Source organism: Chiloscyllium plagiosum, unplaced genomic scaffold (genome assembly GCF_037043375.1).
Source record: "Chiloscyllium plagiosum isolate Xiang-an unplaced genomic scaffold, Cpla_swu_hap1 HiC_scaffold_24, whole genome shotgun sequence".
NCBI lineage: Eukaryota > Metazoa > Chordata > Chondrichthyes > Orectolobiformes > Hemiscylliidae > Chiloscyllium > Chiloscyllium plagiosum.
This window is the reverse complement of record NW_028270162.1, coordinates 48,428,953-48,447,711: the sequence shown is the minus strand read 5'-3', so window position 1 is coordinate 48,447,711 and position 18,759 is coordinate 48,428,953. Positions and strand designations below refer to the sequence as shown.

Below are 18,759 nucleotides of genomic sequence, written 5' to 3'. Positions count from 1 at the left end.
GAATCCTGCAATGGTAGATGGAAGAATTTGAATTCAATAAAAATTAAGAATTTAATGATGACCATGAAACCACTGCTGATTATCAGGAAAAAAAACCCATCTGGTGCATTAATGTCCAGATCACATCAACAAAGTGTGTCATGCATGTTACCAGTTGTAGACATTTGTCAGGATTGCAATCACCACAGTACAGTCTGACTGCAATCTTAACGGCTATCCCCTTCTCGCGAACATCACCCAGCACATGAAATGTCAATTCCTCAAGGACATTTTGAGACATAGGTATGTCCATGGCAGCTCTAGTAGATATCAAACACCTTTATACGGTGTGACCACTCTATAGTAAGTCACTGAAGATCAAGCAAATAGATTCTAGTAAAAAGTGTTGGTCAAAGCTGTTACAATGATATGTTTCTACAGGCCAATATTGTAATGTTGAGTCAATGTCTGACAAGTGAAGGTTATGGCTTACTTCAGTGCCCATTACAGACAAATGCTGTGACAAGTTGAAAATTCCCATTTGACCGCTTTATGAGAGATGATGACGTGTGTTACTCCACAGTGAGCCCCACAATTTCAGGTCTGGCAAAGATTCAAAGGGTCTTCAAGGTAACCAACACTTGTTGCAATTCAGTGTGTTTCTCTCTGGCAGACTGATGGGAATGTAGTGGAGGTTGTATAGGTCTCATATTGACTTTAGCCTTGAAGAGTGCAGCTTTGCCATTGTGAGTGTGTGTGTCTCATGGAGTCACAGACCTGTCAGCATGGAAACAAACCCTTTGGTCCAATTCGTCCATGCTGACCAGATATCCTACATTAATCTAATCCCATTTTCCAGCACTTGGCCCATATCCCTCTAAACCCTTCCTATTCATATACCCATCCAGATGCCTTTGAGATGTTGCAATTGTACCAGCCGCCACCACTTCTTCTGGCAGCTCATTCCATACACGTACCACCCTCTGCGTGTAAAAGTTGCCTCTTAGGTCCTTTTTATATCTTTCCCCTCTAACCCTGAACCTATACCCTCTAGTTCTGGACTCCCACAACCTAGGAAAAAGACCTTTTCTATTTACACTATCCATGCCCCTCATGATTTTATAAACCTCTATTTGGTCACTCTTCAGTCTCCGATGCTCCGGGGAAAACAGCCCCAGCTTGTTCAGCCTCTCCTACCTTTGAAACCCTCCAACCCTGGCAACAACCTTGTAAATCTTTTCTGGACCTTTACAAGTTTCACAACATACTTCCAATAGAAGGGAGACCACAATTGCGCACATTATTCGAAAGGTGGCCTAACCAATGTCCTGTACAGCTGCAACATGTACTTCATGCTCTAACCAATAAAGGAAAGCATACTAAACACCTTCTTCATTATCCCATACACCTGAGACTCCAAGGTCTCTATATTCAGCAACACTCCCCAGGACCTGCCTGATTTGCCTCACCAAAATGCAGCACTTCACATTTATCTAAATTAAACTCCATCTGCTATACCTCAGCCCATTGGCCCATCCGCTCAAACTCCCATTATACTCTGAGGTAACCTTGTTCAATGTCCACCACACCTCCAATTTTGGTGTCATCTGCAAACTTACTAACCATGCCTCCTATGTTCACATCCAAATAATTTAACTAAATGATGAAAAGCAGTGGACCCAGGCTCGACCCTTGTGGCACACCACCAGTCACAGGCCGCCAGCCTGAAAAGCAACCCTTGACCATCACCCTCTGTCTTCTGCCTTCGAGCGAGTTCTGTATCCAAATGGCTTGTTCTCCCTGTATCCCACGTGACCTAACCTTGCTGTTCAAGCTACAGTGTTCCTGGAGTCTTCAAATTACAAGCAGAATATGACACATGGAACAAGCAGCAGCTCAGTACACTCTAAATGTCTTCCTGTCTGCCCCGGGCTGGTGTCATTTGGGATAAATGCACTATACAGTTTGGTCTGGGATTTCACAGAAAGACTCAAAAAACTCTTTCGATTAACACAAATAACTTCTGAACAATGAGGGAAAATGTTTGGACATCTGTCTTGTATGACACAAGCTTAAGCAGTATTTGTACTGCGCTATCATCAAAAAATATCAACCCAAGGTAGTTACTTTTTGAACACAGTTCAAAGGCCTGGAATTCAGAAGAAAGAATGAGGGCCTGATTTCACTGACACGAAGAACATTCTTCGACTTAATTATGGCTTTTTTGAGAGACTCTTTCCTCTGTCTTGAACTTGGAAAGCCTCAGGTAAGTGAAAGGTTATTTAGGATCAATACAAAGAGAAACATCTTCTGAAGTTTGTGAACTTTTAGAATTCTCTATACCAGAGAGCCACAGACAATCAGTCAATGAGAACATTCATCAAGGCAAACAGATTTTTGGGTATGAAGCTGATTTGTTGATAGCGCTGGAACATGGAATTCAATCTTGCTACAACTAAATGGTGAGAAGGCCAGAGGCTTCCTCTGGCTTATTCCTGCGAGTACTTACATTCTCATCAAAATTGCAAATGCTCCCATCTCCCCACCCAATGATATGCACGACTACTTTGGAGAAATTCCATTTTGATTTTTTAAAAAACTTTCACCCATAAGAGACTTGTCAGTACACGTTAACCTGGCCACTGAGTAGTACCACTGTTAGACATAGCGAGCATTAAGAATGAACAGTCGTGAATGAATCTATCAGAAACGCAAGACCACCTGCAAACGGAAGCACAGCAATATTCCTGAAACACACAACCTGCTTACAAAGACAACCATGTCTCTGAAGTCAACTAATAAGATGGGCGGCACGGTGGCACAGTGGTTAGCACTGCTGCCTCACAGCGCCAGAGACCCGGGTTCAATTTCCCGCCTCGGGCAACTGTCTGTGTGGAGTTTGCACATTCTCCCCGTGTCTGCGTGGGTTTCCTCCGGGTGCTCCGGTTTCCTCCCACAGTCCAAAGGTGTGCAGGTTAGATGAATTGGCCATGCTAAATTGCCCATAGTGTTAGGTAAAAGGGTAAATGTAGGGAAATGGGTCTGGGTGGGTTGCTCTTCGGAGAGTCGGTGTGGACTTGTTGGGCTGAAGGGCCTGTTTTCACACTGTAAGTAATCTAATCTAAGATAGACAGCTCAGTTTTCAGCACTGTTGCCTCACAGCGCCAGGGACCTGGGTTCGATTCCACCCCCTCAAGCGACTGTGTGGAGTTTGCACATTTTCCCCATGTCTGCGAAGGTTTCCTCCGAGTGCTCTGGTTTCCTCCCACAGACCAAAGGTGTGCAGGTTTGATGGATTAGTCATGGGCAATGCAGGGATAGGGTAGGGGAATGAGTGTGGGTTGGATGCTTTTCAGAGGGTTGGTGTGGACTTGTTGGGCTGAATGGCCTGTTTCCGCACTGTGGGGTTTGATGTCCCATGAATCTTTCCACCGTCATAAGTCTGTGCTCCCCGCTCACAGGTCTACCCTGTCCACTCTACCTAAGCCCCTCAAGTTTCAGTACACCTTGATTAAGTCAACCTTCAGCCTTCTCTGCTCTAAGGAAAACAACCTTGGCCTGTCCAATCATTTCTCAGAGCTGCAATATTCAAGGTCTGTTAATAGCTGTGTGTCATAAACTCCCAATTTCCTTTGATGTGAGCTGTGAAAATGTTCTGATGCTGCCACTGTGCCAGTAGGTTGTGTTTAATTTTGGATCACCACACCAACAAGGTTTAGCTGAAAGCATCGAGCTTTAACACAACCACAAAATCAAACCGAACAATGAACAACACAAAATAGCTGTGTCTATAAAATGTGCCTTCCAAGACATGCGCACAGCCACTCCGATGTTTGGCACATGCCAATCAGAGTTGGCGCACTGTTTGTGCCATTGACCTCAGAGGTCCATGCAGCCAGTAAAAAAATCAGAGGGAGCCCTACTCCCAGCCACCAGATGGCAATAACATATCAGGATGTTGTATGTTTGCATGGCACGCCCATTCCAGTACCCCATCCACCAGGATGTCACAGTGCCAAACACAGCTGGATGAGTTCTGGCTGCCATTTTGTTGAGAGTGGGTTTCTGCAGCACAGCTTGTTCTGGTGGTACACAGCCTAATTTCTTTGCCAACTTTAAACAGTGATTGTAATACCAATGATATGGGAAGCACAGGAGGTTCTGGGGAAGAACGAGCTGCCTTTGTTAATTTGAGCTCAACCAAAACTCCAATCATACCCAAATGTACACCAAGTCTGTTAAACTGTCATCCCTGTGCACAATGTTCATTGAATTCTGGCTTGACAACACCTTGATCTTTAAAATAATCCCTTCACATCCTCAAGTCTGAGACCTCCCAACTCATGTTCCATTGAATGGCGCAGTCACCCTGCCTTTTCCCCATCTTAAATGCCAGTGTTCACTTTGTTTTAATGTCCCTATGAATTGTTCACCATCCCTTCACTGCAGTGTGTGTGCAGAACAGTCCTGGACAGTTGGCCACCTAAGTGGGAGCTTTATGAAACATTGGTAGGGGCATAAAGGTCTGGAAGGGTTAATGTGGAGAAGTTCATGAAGCATCCCCAAAGAGGGTGATACCAATGGACTTGGGTGGGGAAAACAGGTTTAAACTTTTTCCCTATAATCCAAGTGTTCCTATAATCTTGTAACAATGCCAATCATCCCAGTATAATTTTGTACCTCATCACTATCATTGCAATAAACTACATCTCAAGATAGTCTTCTCATTAGACTACTGATTGTTCTGTTCTACTGCACTTGATTAACCAGGTCCTTAGATCCTTGGTATAAGAGATGCTGGTGGTCCCAATAGTAACATATGTATCATCTCTTCCTCCTGATAGTCTTCGTAATTATACCTCATGAGTTAATGCAACCTGTACCTATTGCTACCATACCTTGTCATGACATCTTGTCATTAAGAATCTTCAGTGGTTAGCTCTCTGCCTCTGTTAATTTGATAGGTCCCTGGATCCAGTATAAAGGAGGGATGGTGGTCACATTCCACCCAATCCCAGCCACCAGTAGTTGGTGCCACATCAAACAACATGGTGATTAGCAGGGATGATTGTTGCTCAAGGTGATTGCAATGAAAACAATACATTTGCGAAGGAGTGAGTTTGCCACTTTATGAAAATCACTGCTTGAAGACGACTCATACAGTCAGTCAGCAACTGAAAGGCCCCAAAAAGGCAAGTAATTAGCAGCACTATGGAAGCAACTGCAGAGCAAAAAGCTACACAAGTAAAGAAAACTTCCACCTTAGAGCTGGTAAGAGGGGCAAGGGGCTACAGCAGATGGCTCATAAATTGCCTAAAAAGGTGCCAATACTTTTGAATAAACTATATCAGCTTTAAATAATTACTTTAATCAGAAAAACAGCACAGTTTAACACAATAGTTCAACATCCAGAGAAATCCATGGATAATTTCATTAATGCTCTCTATAGAATAGTGGAAAACTGTGACAGTGACATTTTGAAATCAAGCATCAGAGACAGAATTGCCAATGGAATTATTGATGAGTCTTGGCAGATTTATCGCAGATTAAGGAAAATGTAACTTTGAAGAAGGCTTTTCCAAGTGTGATAGCAGAAACTAGATAACAGGCAGGCAGATCCTATCAAGAGAAGGACAACCTTACAACAAGAGAGCAACAGACCAAGGCTCTTTATAATCTCAAAAGAAACATAGAAATTAGGAGCAAGAGAAGGCCATTCAGCCCTTCAAGCCTTCCCTGCCATTCAATATGATATGGCTGATCATCCAATTCAGTCCCTGTTCCTGCTTTCTCCCTGTACGCTTTGACCTCTTTAGCCCTAAGAACTGTATCGATACCTTATTTGATATTTTGGCTTCAACAGTTTCCTGTGGCAGAGAATTATACAAGCTCTGGGTGAAGAAATTCTGCCTCATCTCTGTCATAGAATCATAGAGATGTATAGCATGGAAACATATCCTGTGGTCCAATCCGTCCATGCCGACCAGATATCCCAACCCAATCTAGTCCCACCTGCCAGCACCCGGCCCGTATCCCTCCAAACCCTTCCTATTCATATACCCATCCAAATGCCTCTTAAATGTTGCAATTGTACCAGCCTCCACCACATCCTCTGGAAGCTCATTCTATACACATACCACCCTCTGTGTGAAAATGTTGCCCCTTAGGTCTCTTTTATATCTTTCCCCTCTCACCCTAAACCTATGCCCTCTAGTTCTGGACTCCCCGATCCCAGGGAAAAGATTTTGTCTATTTATCCTATCCATGCCCCTCATAATTTTGTAAACCTCTATAAGGTCACCCCTCAGCCTCCAACGCTCCAGGGAAAACAGCCCCAGCCTGTTCAGCCTCTCCCTGTAGCTCAGATCCTCCAACCCTGGCAACATCCTTGTAAATCTTTTCTGAACCCTTTCAAGTTTCACAACATCTTTCCGATAGGAAAGAGACCAGAATTGCACGCAATATTCCAACAGTGGCCAAACCAATGTCCTGTACAGCTGCAACACAATCTCCCAACTCCTGTACTCAATACTCTGACCAATAAAGGAAAACATACCAAACGCCTTCTTCACTATCCTATCTACCTGCGATTCCACTTTCAAGGAGCTATGAACCTGCACTCCAAGGTCTCTTGTTCAGCAACACTCCCTAGGACCTTACCATTAAGTGTATAAGTCCTGCTAAGATTTGCTTTCCCAAAATGCACCACCTCGCATTTATCTAAATTAAACTCCATCTGCCACTTCTCAGCTCATTGGCCCATCTGGTCCAGATCACATTGTAATCTGAGGTAACCCTCTTTGCTGTCCACGACCTCCAATTTTGGTGTCATCTGCAAACTTACTAACTGTACCTCTTATGCTCGCATCCAAATCATTTCTGTAAATGACAAAAAAACAAAAAATGTCCTAAAAGACTTTCCCATTATCCTTAGACTGTGATCCTAGTTCTGGACTTGCAGTCATTGAGAACACCCTGATTGCATCACCCCTGTCTAATTCTATTAGAATTTTATAGGTTCCTAAGAGATCACCTCTCATTCTTCTAAACACAAGTGAATGTAGTCCTAATCGATCCTGGCTCTCCCTGTATGTCAGTTGTGCTAACCCAGGAATCAGTCTGTTAACAATCTTTTAACATGACAAGGTAAAAACAATGACTGCAGATGTGGTGCTGGAAGAGCACAGCAGTTCAGGCAGCATCCGAGGAACAGTAAAATCGACGTTTCGGGCAAAAGCCTTTCATCAGGAATAAAGGCAGAGAGCCTGCAGGTTGGAGAGATAAGCTAGAGGAGGGTGGGGGTGGGGAGAAAGTAGCATAGAGTACAATAGATGAGTGGGGGAAGGGATGAAGGTGATAGGTCAGGGAGGAGAGGGTGGAGTGGATAGGTGAAAAAGGAGATAGGCAGGTAGGACAAGTCCGGAAAAGTCATGGGGACAGTGCTGAGCTGGAAGTTTGGAACTAGGGTGAGGTGGGGGAAGGGGAAATGAGGAAACTGTTGAAGTCCACATTGATGCCCTGGGGTTGAAGTGTTCCGAGGCGGAAGATGAGGCGTTCTTCCTCCAGGCGCCTGGTGGTGAGGGAGCAGCGGTGAAGGAGGCCCAGGACCTCCATGTCCTCGGCAGAGTGGGAGGGGGAGTTGAAATGTTGAGCCACGGGGCGGTGTGGTTGATTAGTGCGGGTGTCCCGGAGATGTTTCCTAAAGCGCTCTGCTAGGAGGCGCCCAGTCTCCCCAATGTAGAGGAGACTGCATCGGGAGCAACGGATACAATAAATGATATTTGTGGATGTGCAGGTAAAACTTTGATAGATGTGGAAGGCTCCTTTAGGGCCTTGGATAGAGGTGAGGGAGGAAGTGTGGGCGCAGGTTTTACAGTTCTGGCGGTGGCAGGGGAAAGTGCCAGGATGGGAGGGTGGGTTGTAGGGGGGGCGTGGACCTGACCAGGTGGTCATGGAGGGAACGGTCTTTGCGGAAGGCGGAAAGGGGTGGGGAGGGAAATATATTCCTGATGGTGGGATCTGTTTGGAGGTGGCGGAAATGTCGGCGGATGATTTGGTTTATGTGAAGGTTGGTAGGGTGGAAGGGGCGTTCTGACCTTGTTACAGTTGGAGGGGTGGGGTCTGAGGACGGAGGTGCGGGATGTGGACGAGATGCGTTGGAGGGCATCTTTAACCATGTGGAAAGGGAAATTGCGGTCTCTAAAGAAGGAGGCCATCTGGTGTGTTCTGTGGTGGAACTGGTCCTCCTGGGAGCAGATATGGCGGAGACAGAGGAATTGGGAATACGGGGTGGCATTTTTGCAAGAGGTAGGGTGGGAAGAGGTGTAATCCAGGTAGCTGTGGAAGTTGGTGGGTTTGTAAAAAATGTCAGTGTCAAGTCGGTCATCATTAATGGAGATGGAGAGGTCCAGGAAGGGGAGGGAGGTGTCAGAGATGGTCCAGGTAAATTTAAGGTCAGGGTGGAGTGTGTTGGTGAAGTTGATGAATTGCTCAACCTCCTCGCGGGAGCACGAGGTGGCGCCAATGCAGTCATCAATGTAGCGGAGGAAGAGGTAGGGAGTGGTGCCGGTGTAATTACGGAAGATCAACTGCTCTACGTGGCCAACAAAGACACAGGCATAGCTGGGGCCCATACGTGTGCCCATGGCTACCCCTTTGGTCTGGAGGAAGTGGGAGGATTCGAAGGAGAAATTGTTAAGGGTGAGGACCATTTCGGCCAAACGAATGAGAGTGTCGGTGGAGGGGTACTGTTGGGGATGTTGGGAGAGGAAAAAACAGAGGCCTTGGAGGCCCTGGTCATGGCGGATGGAGGTGTAGAGGGATTGGATATCTATGGTGAAGATGAGGCGTTGGGGGCCGGAGAAACGGAAGTCTTGGAGGAGGTGGAGGGCATGGGTGGTGTCTCGAACGTATGTGGGGAGTTCCTGGACGAGGGGGTTAGGACAGTGTCAAGGTAGGTAGAAATGAGTTCAGTGGGACAGGAGCATGCTGAGACAATGGGTCGGCCAGGGTGGTCAGGCTTGTGGATCATGGGAAGGAGGTAGAACCGGGCAGTGCGGGGTTCCCGGACTATGAGGTTGGAAGCTGTGGGTGGGAGATCTCCTGAGGTGATGAGGTTCTGTATGGTCTGGGAGATGATGGTTTGGTGATGGGGGGTGGGGTCATGGTCGAGGGGGCAGTAGGAAGAGGTGTCCTCGAGTTGGAGTTTGGCTTCAGCGGTGTAGAGGTCAATTCGCTAGACTACCACTGCGCCCCCATTATCCGCTGGCTTGATGGTGAGGTTGGGATTGGAGCAGAGGGATTGGAGGGCTGCGTGTTGTGAGGGTGAGAGGTTGGAGTGGGGGAGGGGGGTAGACAGGTTGAGGCGGTTAATGTCCCGGCGGCAGTTGGAAATGAAGAGGTCGAGGGCAGGTAATAGACCAGCGCGGGGTGTCCAGGTGGATGCAGTGTGTTGGAGGTGGCGACGGGGTCCTCGGAAGGTGGGCAGGAGTCCTGATTGTGAAAGTAAGCTCGGAGGCGGAGGTGGCGGAAGAATTGTTCGACGTCACAGCGTGTATTAAATTCATTGATGCGTGGACGGAGGGGGATGAAGGTGAGTCCTTTGCTGAGGATTGATCATTCGTCCTCAGTGAGAGGGAGGTCTGGAGGGATGGTCAAAACTCGGCAGGGCTGGGAGCTGGGATCTGGTGTGGGTGTGGAGCTGAGAGTGGGGGTGGAGCCAGTAACTGGAGTGGGGGTGGTGGTGGAGGGAATAGGGGTGGAGTCATGAGCAGGGGTGGTGTTCCCCTCAGGGTTCTGGGGGCCGGGAATAGTGACAGTGGGATCTGTGGGGGGGGTGTCAGCAGAATGCAGGTGAGTGGCGCTGGTGGGGGTGGAAGTGGTGGTAGTAGGGGTGGCGGAAGTTACTGAGCGTGTGACATCAGCGATGATGTGAGGGGCGGAAGTGATGTCACGTGTGATGCATGAGGAATTGTGAGGGGCGGAGGTGGCTGTGGGAGTGGCCATGATGGGGGCGGAAGTGACATCATCAATCAGTGTGCGTGTGGCAGCTGCACCAGCCACATGGCTAATGGCATCTGAGCAGTTCCAGAGGCTGGGGGAATCTTCTGGAACGTTTGAGGAGCGCTGGTTATGGAGGTGGGTAAATAAAAGTTTGTTGTACTTACGGTTTTTGATGTTTGAGACGGAGTTGAAATACTGTTTGTTGAGAGTATGAATTCTCCTGAGGATGTAGTACAGAGTGGGTCCTTTGCAATTCTGAGAGAGTGTGGCCCTCAGCTGAGGCAGGGCAGACTGTAGAGAGGTTAGGTGCCGGCGCATTGCTGCAAGCGTGGAGTGGAGGATCTTGAAGGAGAACTGTTGCTGGTGTTTTTGAATCTGTAGTCTGTACTGTTTGTCCTGTTCGAGTCCGAACTCTGCTGGTTTAAAAGTGGTCCGGAGTCCGTGTGGGATGAGTTGGTTCCGGAGGCAGGCACTGAGGAAGCAAATGTGGCTGTGGTAGCGAGTTTGTTTCAGAACATGGTTGAAGAGCTTCAGGGCAGAGGAAATGTCCTGGGAGTTGCAGTGGGAGAGGGACTCCCTGAGATTCTTGTAGAGAGAGGAGGAAAACTTCTTCAAGGCAGGCATCCTTGCAAGAGGATTCGCAGTAGGGTTAAAATCAATGAGGTAAAAACAATGACTGCAGATGCTGGAAACCAGATTCTGGATTATTGGTGCTGGAAAAGCACAGCAGTTCAGGCAGCATCCGAGGAGCAGTAAAATCGACGTTTCGGGCAAAAGCCCTTTATCAGGAATAAAGGCAGAGAGCCTGAAGGGTGGAGAGATAAGTTAGAGAAGGGTGGGGGTGGGGAGAAAGTAGCATAGAGTACAATAGGTGTTAACATGACAAGCCAACACAAAGATTAGGCCAGACAGCACATAGGAAAAGTTAGTGCTATCACTGTAGAATGAAAATATCCCTTTCGAACACAAACAGTGCCCAACAATGACAAACCACAAAGCTGAAGAAATTATAAATCACTTCCAGAAGATGTGTAGAAGTCAGACACATTTCAGACCAGTGAAAAAAAACAAATCCTTACTCATACAATGAGACTAATGCATAAAATGTTCCTCTTTAGAGTAATGTATTTCTATTTTAAAAGGATTCCAAGATATTCCTGATGGAATATAGTAATAAATCAATTTGAATTTGATAGAACTTGTGTATGTTAATGGACAGCCCATTAGTTTTAAGCTTTGTGCAATAGTCATTGTCCTCTCAGATCAAATAACATGGCTGAAGGAACAAAGATTACAGCCTGGAGCAATGAACCTACATGGTCCAGGTAAGGTAACACTCAAGCGGAAAGATATACTACAAGAAACACTGCAACACAGCATCAGGGAGTTAAAAATGTGTACATATTTCACAATCAATTCCTTTCATTTATTCTGGCTTCCACACCATTAAAATAGCAGAAGAGGTTCAACTAATTCTAAGCTATTAACTGGTTCAGAAACAAACCATTGTCGGCCAACAGTCAAGGCACAACAAATAGAATATTGTGTTCAATTTCCTCGGCTCAGAGTGGAACCCTCAAAGAAGAAAGGATCTGTTACCCACGTTAGCCTGAAAGGAAATTGCAGATTTTAGCGGAGGAAAAGGTGTCATCGTTGAAGAAGATTCATAAGACAAAAATCAACAAAGTTTAATCAAAGAAGTAAACACTGAGAACAAACTGAATAGTACAACTTTATTGAGCAATATTTAACTAAGGTTGTTCATGCGGCGAAACAGCCCTTGAACAAATTAGTACAACAGATTTGACTTTGATGTTGGGTGACATGGTGATTCAGTGGTTAGCACTGCTGCCTCACAGCGCCAGGGACCTGGTTCAATTCCAGCCTCGAGTGACTGTGTGATGTTTGCACATTCTCCAAGTGTCTGCGCACATTTCCTCCAGGTACTCCAGTTTCTTCCCACAGTCCAGAGATTAGGTTAGGTGAACTGGCCATGCTAAATTGCCCATAGTGTTCAGGGATGTGTGGGTTGGGTGCATTAGTCAGGGGAAATGTAAAGTAAAAGGGAAGGGGAATGGGTCTGGGTGGGTTAGAGGGTCGGTATGGAACTGTTGGGCCAAAGGGTCTGTTTCCACACTGTAGGGAATCTATAATTCTAAGTTGGAGAATGAACTAACATAGGTTCAAAATCAACTTTCAATTCTGCATTTTCAAAAAAAGAATGATCAGTACCAGTGATGAAGAAGGTAAGCAAGTGACAGTTACATCGTAACACAACTGAGGATGTTAAAATACCTAGTTCACTAGGAAGACTTCCACAGAAGGTGAATGAAAAAAAAGTTGAAGTAAATAACTTACACATTTCAACACACTTGGCTTTCACAAAATGGAGATGAGCTGCACACAACCTCATGGAAATCAGTCCTACATCCACAGATGAAGAACACGATCAAAAAGAAGCAATTGTCTGGTCTGAAAATCCAAGATATTATAAGGAAAAAAAAATACTTGTTTCAACATAGAAGCCATTTTTCTTTTTCCTTTGGTACGTTCACAGGGTGTGGGCTCACTGACCAATGCCAGCATTCATTGTCCATCCCTAACTGTCCAGAGGATGGTTAAAAGTTAACATTGCTGTGTGTCTGGAGTCACATTTAAGCCAGACCAGGTAAGGATGGCAGTTCCCTTTCCTAAAGGACATTATTGAACCAGAAGGGTTTTCTGACAATTTTCAGACATTTATTGAATTCAGATTCCAATATCTGCCATGGCAGGATTTGAACCCAGGTCCCCAAAACATTACCGGGGTCTCTAATAGTCTAGCAATAATACCACTAGGCCCTGAATTATGGGCTTTCAGAGATTAAAGGTTCTCCAGATGAGGTTATGGAACATACCACCTGGGTCAGCAGAGAAGAGCTCCTCTGCAAAAGGGGAATTCAGGAGATTAGAGTCCTCCAGATAAGGAAATGGAACGACTACCAGGTTTAATACTAGGACATCAAAGAGATAAAAGATCCTTCAGAAGAGAAATGAGTTACAGAGAATCAAAATCATGGTCAACAGTCCTCAAGTTAATGACCTACCAATCTCCCCAGTCAGAAGAGACTAACCCAGAAGAAACCTAACCCATTCTGGAAGAAGGTTGAAGAGCCTCCGATCACATGAATTTGTGAAGCCAGGGATTTGGAGGGCAATGGGGTAACAGTGAATGTCAATGTTTTTATATATCTGAATGTATAAGTGTTAACTATGGGGAACAAAGCTTGGGAGCAGGGGAATGTTCATAAGGTATAGGTCCTGAAATCTTTAATGTTGAAGTTGCATCATCAGGAATGCTCACTTCCTCTCTGGAGAAGAAGCAGTCTAACACAAAGTCCCAGTGGACTCAGCCATGTTATCTCTGACTCTTGATAATCTTTGTAATAATGTCTAACTAGTTAATGTAACCTGTGCCTATTGCTATCCCAAATAAACTACATCTTTTTATAATAACAAGTGCCTCTTCTCATTAAGACCCAATTGTGACTTACCCTCTGCCACTGCTAATTCAAAAGAACCGTAGACATAACATTTGAAAGGAGGATGGGTGGCAGCACATTACCCAAGCTCACAGTTGGATCATCGTTGAAGCTATGGCCTAGTGGTATTATCACTAGACTTATTAATCTAAAGAGGCAGAAGTGGGTACTGCAGATGCTGGAGATGAGAGTCAAGATTAGAGTGGTGTTGGAAAAGCACAGCAGGTCAGGCAGCATCCAAGGAGCAGGGAAATCGGCATTTCGGGCAAAAGACCTTCATCAGGAATGAGGCTGGGAGCCTGGGGGGTGGAGAAATAAATGGGAGCGGAGTGGAGCTGGGGAGAGGTTAGCTGAGAGTGCAATAGGAGGAAGGGGTAAAGGTGATAGGTCGGAGAGGAGGATGGAGCGGATAGGTGGAAGGGAAGATTGACAGGTGGAACAGGTCATGAGGGTGGTGCTGAGCTGGAAGGTTGGAACTGGGATAAAGTGGGGGGAGGGGAAATGAGGAAACTGGTGAAGTGTATATTGATGCCATGGGGTTGAATGGTCCCAAGGCGGTCTTCCTCCAGGCTCCGGGTGGTGAGGCATTGGGGGCCAGAGAAACTGAAATCTTGGAAGCGGTTGAGGGCGTGGATGGTGTCCCAAATGTATGTGGGGGAGCTCCTGGACAGTATCGAGGTAGGTGGAGATGAATTCAGTGGGGCAGGAGCAGGCTGAGACAATAGGTTGGCCGGAGTAGTTAGGCTCGTGGATCTAAAGACTCTGGGGAACTGGGTTCAAATCCTGCCATGATAGAACTTGAATTCAAATTGTAAAAATCTGGAATTAAGGATCTACTGACAATGATGAATCTGTTGTTGATTGTTGGGGAAAACCCATCTGGTTCACTCATGAACGTTAGGGAAGGAAACTACCTGGTCTCGCCTACATGTGACTCTGGATCTACAGCAATGTGGTTGACTCTTAACTGTCCTCTGGGCAATTAGGAATTGGCAATAAATGCTGGCTCAGCCAGTAACATCCTCATCCTGTAAATGAATGTTTTAAAAAATTTGACAGACACCTCACTAACTTGATACAGGGTGAATGTCCCTATATAACCATCAGTGAAGAAACACTGTTTTCAGTGGAACTACATGATCCAGAAACTATTTAACTAAAGACGTAGGCTACAAGGGGTGTCAGACAGTAGAGACTATATATACACACTTCTCACCACTGAACATTAATGTGTGCTTTGACTTTAATCTTCTTCAAAGGGTAGAAGGAGCTAAAGGAGTTAAAATCAAGGAACAACAAGTTGAGTAACAGCCAGTCATGTTCCAGGAATGGCTGGTCATGGAAGGACAAATTAAAGGTAGTTTGATTAGGGAACAACCTGTCAGGTTGTTCTCCATAACTGGAGAAGTTTCCATTAGGCTCCCTAGACCCATAGTGGAATCCAGACAGAAGACAGAATCATTTGACATTAGTTAAATTGGCATAAGATTTTTTTTCATACAGTCAGCAAGATGGAAATTTATTGGTTTTGCAGAAATGTTATTAACACTGATGAGAATTCTGATTATAAGAATCAGCAAGTTTTGCATGAGACCATGAGTAATTAAGCAGCCAATAGCAATGTTAGCCCATTGATAAATTTTTACCTGAGGGTACTCAGTGCAACATGGCCTGGTGAGCTAACAGTGGTGACAGACTGAAGAATAACATCAGCTGAAAGTTCAACAAGAACATTTCATTTCCTTATCGCTCCAGAAGAGTAGCTGAGGTAAAGTGGCTACACACTTGACATTAAGATTCCTATAATGTGGAAACAGGCCCTTTGGCCCAACATGTCCGCACCGACCCTCGAAAGAGTAACCCACCCAGACCCATTTCCCCACCCTATATTTACCCCTGACTAATGCACCTAACCTACACATCCCTGACCACTCTTGGCAATTTAGCATGACCAGTTCACCTAACCTGCACATGTTTGGATTGTGGGAGGAAACCCATGTAGACACTGGGAGAATGTGTAAACTACACACACAGTCGCCTGAGGCTGGAATCAAACCCAGGCCCCTCGTGCTGCAAGGCAGCAGTGCTAACCACTGAGCCACCATGCCACCCATGTCGTCTGGGATTTGAAGGAAAAAGTGAGGACTGCAGATACTGGAGATCAGAGCTGAAAATGTGTTGCTGGAAAAGTGCAGCAGGTCAGGCAGCATCCAAAGAGCAGGAGAATCGACGTTTTGGGCATGAGCCCTTCTTCCTGAAGAAGGGCTCATGCCCAAAACGTCGATTCTCCTGCTCCTTTCCAGGAGGACATTTTCAGGTCTGGGTTTGAACCCAGGACCCCTCGCACATCTGCATATACTAGAAGACCCAAAGCAAGAATCATACCCCTAGACCAACAAGCCACAGGCCACACTTCAGCACAGATTTTCCAACAGGTTAAAAATAAAAGCACAGGCTGAGGATGTGGTGCGTACAACTCCACCACCAAGACAGGGCAACCAATGTCCGCAGATTTCAGACATCAGGAAATTGCTTGGCTCAGAGATCCAGGATACTGACAAAAGGAGAAAATTGCATGGTTCAGAGATCCCAGTTACTGCAAACTGAAGTGTCTGTTTCAACAGGGCAGCCATGATCTCTGAAGAAAATTCATGAGATTTAATGTTCTCCACATATTACAGGAGGACCCACCTGCTCCAGCAGAAAGACATCCTCAGTGAAGGAAATCCAAAAGGTAAGGAGTCCTTCAGTTTAAAGGGACTTTCAGACTTCAAAACTGTCAAGAACAGAACTAAAGTCAGACAGTCATCAATGTTCTACAACCAAAAAGAATGTGGTGTGGAAAAATAGTTAAATCTTCATCCCACCTAAATTAGTGAAGTAAGGGACTTGGCAGACATGGTAAGTGTAATTCTATACATTAATATATAATGTAAAAAATGGGGAAAATGCCCAGAGAAGAGACATAAAAGGGTGGAAGGGTCTGAAAGGGTTAATGCTGAGGAGTACATTAAGCCCCACCCAGTCGGATAATGTCACATGGACCCAGACAGGGAGAACAGCTTTGGACTGCAAAGGAGTAGGATCTAATAGCAAGGTCTCCCTTGTAATTATATAACAATGTCTTGCATCTAGTTGCTAGCATGCAATAAACTACATCTTGTTTAAAATAAGAGCCTTTATTCATCAAACTGCCAAGTAGTTTTGTCCTATCACACTAGAACAATCAGGCACTGAACTGTAGCAGCAAATTGATCAGACGGGCTGTGATAAAGATCCATCACACAGCATGTCTTAACCCAGAGTCATTGTCAGTGAGTACAGGGCTGATCACTGAAAACTGCCACCAATTATTGCACAAACAGCAACATTTCGGATAACTTTAAATTCATGGGCAATAAGATTTGGAAGGCCAGCCAGGAGTGGATTAGAATAGCAAGCTCTAATGGTAACAAAGTTATGGATACATGAAATTGCACACAGCACTTGTTTTTAATTAAAACTGATTACTTTACTTTAGAAAATGTTTATTGTGGGAGAGTCAATTCAGAATTGTCCTGGAAGCTGCGGATATTAAAGAACAACATATAAGAGACTGTTTCTAGTCCTCCCAGAGGAAAAATATTGTGGGCATTAAAATTAAAAACATTTTCCATTTATTTTTGCAAGTAACAAAAAGGACTGTTTGAGTAAAAGACAAGAATTATCCAATTGAGTAAACAGCAGTCTGTATGTTTTCCAACAGCTTTGAAGGATAATGTCTATGAGGATGGTCATGCGAGATATAGCCATTGGTCAGCCCTGACCTAGAGTGAGCAAACATAATGAGTTTTAAGGCACCCAGGGCATAGTCACCAATATTAGCTCTAGTATGCTTAAACTTCTCTGTATTTGCTATTTAACTATAAAATGTCCCTCAACTTTCAAATAACTTGATAAATCTTGATCCGTCTTTGTGTATCCATGGTCCACTTTTGAGTGAATTATCAAAAGCATACACAGACAGACTTGAACCCCTTCAGGATCCAGCACTCCAACACAGAGAATTTCAACACCACCTTGTAATCTTCTCCCTCTACACTTCAACATCAACCATTCCTATCAGCTCCACCAAGTCTGATAATCAGTCCCCATTATAATAACAATATACATCTATATCGCTCCCTGATCAGAAAAAGGCATTTCACAAAGGGCTAAAAGAAAAGAATACAGTACCTTGAGAGAGAGGTGGTTTGTGAAGGATTGTTAAGGTGAGATTTTACGTATCCTGTGCTTCCGTTTAAACTGCATACTCTGTGCTCTCTCTGTTCTCCACACCCTGACCTCATCTCCATTCTACACACACTGTATGAGTGTTCAGACTCACGACTGTCCCTGTGCCTCTCCATACCTGTTGCTCAATTACTCACTCCGTTGCAGTTTGGAGATGATGTGTGCCTTCCCTGGTATCACTGCTTACATCAACAAAGTAAGTAAGTTGCTACAATTCTGTGAGATTCCTTTGGTCCACTGACCATAAATCTGTTTAACAACAGATGATGGTTAGCAGGAGAATGAAGGGAGATTTTCTTGCTCATTAACCTTTGTTGTATCTGCCCTAACATTACCAAATAGGGTGGTAACTGTTAGAGAGAGTTTCATGGAACGCACAGTTAAACCTCACGTGGGAATAATCTACTGTAATATTGCTCTATTCCACCACTGACATCAATCCTGCTGATGGGTGGGAGAACGTAATTCCCACAAGAATATTAATTAAAAATCATGACAGAAATTGTTTTCCAGACCTGAGAATGAAACAATTACTAGACGTTCTACTTACTTTTAATGATTCTGTTACTCTCTATTTGTGATTATAGAATCCCTGTAGCTCAGAAGCAGGTCATTTGGCCTATCAAGTCCATATTGACCCTCTGAAGAGCATCCCACCCCTATCCCTATAATTCCCATGGCCAATCCACTTAACCTGCCCTGTGAACGGAAACTCCCGCAGGCATGGAGAGAATGTGCAAACTCCACACAGAGAGTTACTCAAGGCTGGAATCAAACTTGGGTCCCTGGTGCTGTGAGGCAGCGGTGCTAACCACTGAGCCACCATTTGTTTCTAAGCTACAGCCTTCCACTTCGGGCAATCAGCCTGTCGCATAGTTACTGCACCACATTGCAGAGAGGCCCAAGGTTTGAAGCTACTCCGTCCTGAATTATTGCTCACTCACACCACTGTTGGAAAGTGAAGGAACAGCTTCACTTTCAATTT

The 18,759-nt window shown here is 45.1% G+C and overlaps 1 pseudogene across 1 annotated transcript in view; it reads right to left on the bottom strand.

The window, feature by feature from the left end:
- LOC122562787 (solute carrier family 2, facilitated glucose transporter member 11-like) overlaps nt 1-18,759 on the bottom strand; it is an 86,706-nt pseudogene that overhangs the window by 67,147 nt on the left and 800 nt on the right. The gene's annotated exons all lie outside the window — the stretch shown is intronic.